General features: G+C 36.6%; 1 long non-coding RNA gene across 1 annotated transcript; it reads right to left on the reverse strand.

The window, feature by feature from the left end:
- Positions 1–3,398: 3,398 nt before the first annotated feature.
- LOC130696831 (uncharacterized) lies at positions 3,399–4,221 on the reverse strand. The gene is made up of 3 exons (XR_009421891.1): positions 3,972–4,221; positions 3,718–3,901; positions 3,399–3,655 (listed from the first exon to the last, which is right to left on the reverse strand). It is a non-coding gene; the product is annotated as an uncharacterized LOC130696831 (long non-coding RNA).
- Positions 4,222–6,164: the final 1,943 nt, after the last annotated feature.

Raw genomic sequence — 6,164 nt, forward strand, 5'->3', positions numbered from 1 at the left:
AGTGAAGGAGGTTTTTCCAAACTCATCCCTAACTGAACATGAGGATGAATTGGCATTAGGCGAACACAGTCAGGTACCTAAACTTTTCAAATAAGAATTCAAAATAAGTATAGAATTTTAAAAAACCATTATTTATTGTTTAGTTATTAGTCTACCACCTGACAGTGTGTTAAAGTTAAATTCTGTTAGTGCTGCACTAAAAGAATGGTTAGTAATAAGTCCATGCAGCGAAGGAATTGAACAATTGTGGGACCGTATTTGGGCTGAAAATGGGTGTGGTACGGAAACCCAGAAATAGCACGAGTTCAACATAAAACATGAATTAGGTACTTTTTGGTTTTTTGTCTATCGAAACAGTATTTTTAATGCTATTATTTTGCATTCACAGAATTCTAGTGGGGGATCAAGTCAAGTCTAGATGTGTTACAGGATGGAAGAGTGAGCCTACAGTTGAAAAACACTGAAAGTGCATTACCATTAAGGTATGAGGTAAAGTAATAGAGTATGCAAATTGTCTAATGAGAAGTACCATCTTGTGTTAATGAATCCTGTGTAACAGCAATCCTTTATAGTTCTGTTATAGCTAGAAGCCTCAAATAATTCTGCTTCTCTTCTAAAGAACAACTTGTCCTTTACACTCAGAGTGTTGGGAAACTGGGTACTTAAATGGCACTAAAGATGTTTTCACTTCACTGCTATTGCAGAGATGAACATCATACATGGACTCTTTAGGTATGAAAGGATTTTCTGGAAAAATTTTTGAATTTATGATGAAGCTTTTCTCCTCCTTTTTGCCAACCATGTCTAATCTACAAAAAAAATTTATCCAATAGGAAAGGATTTTCAGCATACTGGGAACACAACTATCAACAATGCAACATTCTAGGGGTGTTATTTTATCCTTCAAGAGCCTTATACAATGATTTTCATCTACAATTTGTATGGCCTTTCCCGAGCTTCTGCCAGAAGTTGAATCTATGAGTCATGTAAGTTCCATGATCAACAATTGATGTGTTTAACGGTGTTGTTTTTCTTTTCTCAATATAGGTTAATAGTAACATTGGATCTGAAAAGATTCTTGGTTGGGGCAAGACACTGAATAAATTGTATTGATTGGATGGATGACATGACATTGCTATACTTAATTCGGATTCCCCAGACGGTATTTGATATTAAAAAAATTGAAGTGCATATCTGGGCTCCCTTCTTTTCTGAAGCCCCGTTTCCCCTTGACTCATAATAAGCCCGTAGGGGGTCATGCCCCTACTGTACGGTATATATAAAAACAACATATACCGAGGTTTGGAGGGCTCTGGCCGGAAAGGGGACGTGGGGTGCCGCTTCGTCCGATGATGTGTTCACGGAGGGTGACGTGGCTGCCCACAAATCCGAACTAAAGGTTAATCGCTCCTGTAAAAATGTTCCAAATCTTCAGCTCTTCTTCCGGCTTCTCTTAGCCAATCACCGGGTAATCTCCCCGGTGGGTCAACAAGGCAGTGTCTCCCCCTGCCTGGGTTGACGGCAACTTTTGAAAGGGCTATTGTGCCTTTTTAAAGTTGCAAAAATAATTGTAATGTGCAGAGAATTATCAATAAATTTTTTTTTATAAAATATTTTTTGCAAAATTCGTTCCTTTCATTGTCTTTGTTAGCTTTGTTCACACATTGCATTTATCAATTTTTTTTTGGCTTTGCTTTATTTGTTTTTGTCACATTAGATGGTAAGGTGACGGGTATTGGTTTATCGTTTATCTGTAAGCATTCTATTATTATCCAGGGATCGAACCCTGGATGTTCGGCATACCTCGCCGATGCTCTACCAATGAGCCACAAATCATATGATTTTAAGTTGGCTTTTTTTTCTAGTCACTTGTGGACTTGCATTTACACTTAGAATAAAACTGAAATGCAATTCTGTAATATACTCTTCTACATTATTCTACTTCATTTTTACACATCTACTGAGGTTTGAACCCAGGGTAACAGGTATCGCAGATAAAACCTCTACCACAGAGCTAAGAACCTTATGGAAGCAATAGAAAGATAAACATATAGTTGTGAAAGACTGCATAAACATCCTAGACGATAACATATGATATGCGATAATAAAATATTTAGATATATCTTGTGGCTCAATGTTAGAGCATCGGCGTTGCACGCTGAATGTCTGGGGATCGGTTCCCATACGAGTAAAACATAATACAAAATTACTTCATAAAATATCCAGATTGTTACTTAAATCTAAGTTGAAGAATTCAAAGAGTGTAATAAATAATACTTACAGATAAACGATAAACCAATGGAAACAATGCTTACCATCAAAGGTGACAAAAACAATAAAGGTGAATTATGCAAGCTAAATATAAAAAGTGTAACGTGTAAACACAGCGAATACAGACAATGAAAGAACCGAAGTTTGCAAAAAATATTTTATAAAAAAATTTTTATTGACAATTCTCTGCACATTACAATTATTTTTGCAACTTTAAAAAGGCACAATAGCCCTTTCAAAAGTTGCCGTCAACCCAGGCAGGGGGAGACACTGCCTTGTTGACCCACCGGGGAGATTACCCGGTGATTGGCTAAGAGAAGCCGGAAGAAGAGCTGAAGATTTGGAACATTTTTACAGGAGCGATTAACCTTTAGTTCGGATTTGTGGGCAGCCACGTCACCCTCCGTGAACACATCATCGGACGAAGCGGCACCCCACGTCCCCTTTCCGGCCAGAGCCCTCCAAACCTCGGTATATGTTGTTTTTATATATACCGTACAGTAGGGGCATGACCCCCTACGGGCTTATTATGAGTCAAGGGGAAACGGGGCTTCAGAAAAGAAGGGAGCCCAGATATGCACTTCAATTTTTTTAATATCAAATACCGTCTGGGGAATCCGAATTAAGTATAGCAATGTCATGTCATCCATCCAATCAATACAATTTATTCAGTGTCTTGCCCCAACCAAGAATCTTTTCAGATCCAATGTTACTATTAACCTATATTGAGAAAAGAAAAACAACACCGTTAAACACATCAATTGTTGATCATGGAACTTACATGAATCATAGATTCAACTTCTGGTGGAAGCTTGGGAAAGGACATACAAATTGCAGATTAACTTCATTGTATAAGGCTCTTGAATGATAAACTAGCACCTGTAGAATGTTGCATTGTTGATAGTTGTGTTCCCAGTACATGAAAATCCTTTCCTATTGGATAAAAATTTTTTTTGGTAGATAAGACCTGGTTGGCAAAAAGGAGGAGAAATTCTTCGTCATAAATTCAAAATTATTTGAAGAAAAATCCTTTCATACCTAAAGAGTCCATGTATGATGTTCATCTCTGCAATAGCAGCAAAATTAAAACATCTTTAGTGCCATTTAAGTACCCAGTTTCCCCAACACTCTGGACGTAAAGGACAAGTTGTTCTTTAGACAGAGAAGCAGAATTATTTGAGGCTTCTAGCTATAACAGAACTATAAAGGATTGCTGTTGTACTGGATTCATTAACACAAGATGGTACTTCTCATTAGACAATTTGCATACTCTATTACTTTACCTCATACCTTAATGGTAATGCACTTTCAGTGTTTTTCAACTGTAGGCTCACTCTTCCATCCTGTAACACATCTAGACTTGACTTGATCCCCCACTAGAATTCTGTGAATGCAAAATAATAGCATTAAAAATACTGTTTCGATAGACAAAAAACCGAAAAGTACCTAATTCATGTTTTATGTTGAACTCGTGCTATTTCTGGGTTTCCGTACCACACCCATTTTCAGCCCAAATACGGTCCCACAATTGTTCAATTCCTTCGCTGCATGGACTTATTACTAACAATTCTTTTAGTGCAGCACTAACAGAATTTAACTTTAACACACTGTCAGGTGGTAGATTGAATAACTAAGCAATAAATAATTGTTTGTTAAAATTCTATACTTATTTTGAATTCTTATTTGAAAAGTTTATGTACCTGACTGTGTTCGCCTAATGCCAATTCATCCTCATGTTCAGTTAGGGATGAGTTTGGAAAAACCTCCTTCACTGTTTGGAAACTCTTCCATTCCAATTTGTTCTTTTCCAATAGCTGAGCTTGTACACTCAAAATTTGAGCTACAAAACACAAATGAATAAAAGCAAATAAATAGAATCATTACGTATAAGCCCTTACCATCCTTAGCTTTGCTGTTATCTAATATTTTGTGTTGTTCCAATAATTGGGCCTGCAGCTTCATAATTTGATCTAATAAACAATAATTAATAATTGAAAACCAATATAATAATGTTTATACTTACCATCCTTTTGTTGTATTATCTTATCCATTTTTCAAATGTTCCTCCAGCCACGCGTTATTCTCTCCATCCACGCTACTGAACTAACTGCGAATGGCATCCAATGGACTGAAATTGCCTACGCCAGTAATAACGAGTCTGAGCGGTAGATGGCTACGTGTCGGAAAAAAAGAAAAAAGTGTGATTTTTTTTTTTTTTTTGGCGAAATATTTTTTTTTTTTTTGTGTAAAACGGATTGCCATATAGTAAAACGGATTGCTATAAATCGCACGCTACCGAACATTTAAAAATATTGGCATTGTCTCTGTTTTACTGATATCTACCGGTCATATTTCTTGGCTTATATATATTTGTTTAATTTCATTTTGACTCTTTAGGGAATTGAACCCTTGATTTCCGGCGTGCGACGCCGATGCTCAACCATAGCGCCACGAGTCTTGCCAACTTTATTACTATTTTTCCATATGTTTTGAAGGAAACCTATTTGCACTTGTAATAATATTGTTGTCGGTTTGTTTGGGTTGCACTTCATGGAGTTTCTAGAACTTTTGGTGCGTTAATGATATTCGATTGTATTCATGCATTATATATAAAATTTGCCATTTTGGTTTACATATATTTGTTTATTTTCATTTTGACTGTTTAGGAAATTATACCCTTGATTTCCGGCGTGCGACGCCGATGCTCAACCATACAGCCACGAGTCTTGTCAATTGTATAGCTATTTTTCCATATCTTTTGAAGGAAACCTATTTGCACTTGTAATAAGATTGTTGTGGGTTTGTTTGGGTTGCACTTCATGGAGTTTCTGAACTTTTGGTGCGTTAATGATATTCGATTGTATTCATCCATTATATATAAAATTTACCATTTTGGTTTACATATATTTGTTTATTTTCATCTTGACTCTTAAAGGGATCAAACCCTTGATTTCCGTCGTGCGACGTCGACGCTCAACCATAGAGCCACGAGTGTTGTAAATTAGTTAACTATTTTTCCATGTTTTTTTAAGGAAACCTATTTGCGGTTGTAATAATATTGTTATGAGCCCCAATGTTTTTTTTCCGTCTCGGAATATCTCGGTTTCCCAATATTTTCCGTCTCGGAATGTCACCTATAAATACAATAGAGTTATACATTTTTTGTACAAAGAAGTATTGCCTACAGTGGGAACCGTAACTCAACTCTCTGGCACAGAGGATCCAGACGTGATTCGAACTCTTGACTTTCAATTCCCGCGGTCAGACGCTCTACCTCAGAGCTAGTAGTATTCCGCAATATCCCGTAGCGTAAAATAAGAAAAAGTTGGGCTTATTTTTAAACCTGACTGTACATCGGATGGCCGCGCATGATAATAATAGCACGAGGTATATCTTCATGCTATGATCTATACTTATCAGGTATACCTTCCCATTAGTGTGATACATAATGCTAGTAGTCTCTGTTAACGAAGTAGTGTTATAAGTATATGCAACTCGCGCGATCAACCAATAGTGAAATAGCAAAACAAATACGAAAAAAGCCGCCACCCCATTTCATTTATGATCAAAATGCTTAAAATGTTGGGAATATTAATGTTCATTTTTTACTTTTTTCCAAGTTGAAAAAAATAAAATACCGAAAGTGACCAGAAGTAGCCTATATCTCCAGAAATACTGGGCCCACAACAAAACAAATATGATTTTCGTGATCCTCGTGAAATTTAAGGTGTGTCTGACGTATTTTGACCTGTTTTTGGCGAAAAGTCCAATTTGGCCAAAATCGCGATTTTTCCTGAACTATAGTTCAGGGTAATTTGCGATTTTTGACGATTTTCGGGTATTTTCTACTGACACATGGATTCGATCCCAAATTTCACGAGGATTACGAAAAT

Source organism: Daphnia carinata, chromosome 1, assembly GCF_022539665.2.
Source record: "Daphnia carinata strain CSIRO-1 chromosome 1, CSIRO_AGI_Dcar_HiC_V3, whole genome shotgun sequence".
In the NCBI taxonomy this organism is placed as follows: domain Eukaryota; kingdom Metazoa; phylum Arthropoda; class Branchiopoda; order Diplostraca; family Daphniidae; genus Daphnia; species Daphnia carinata.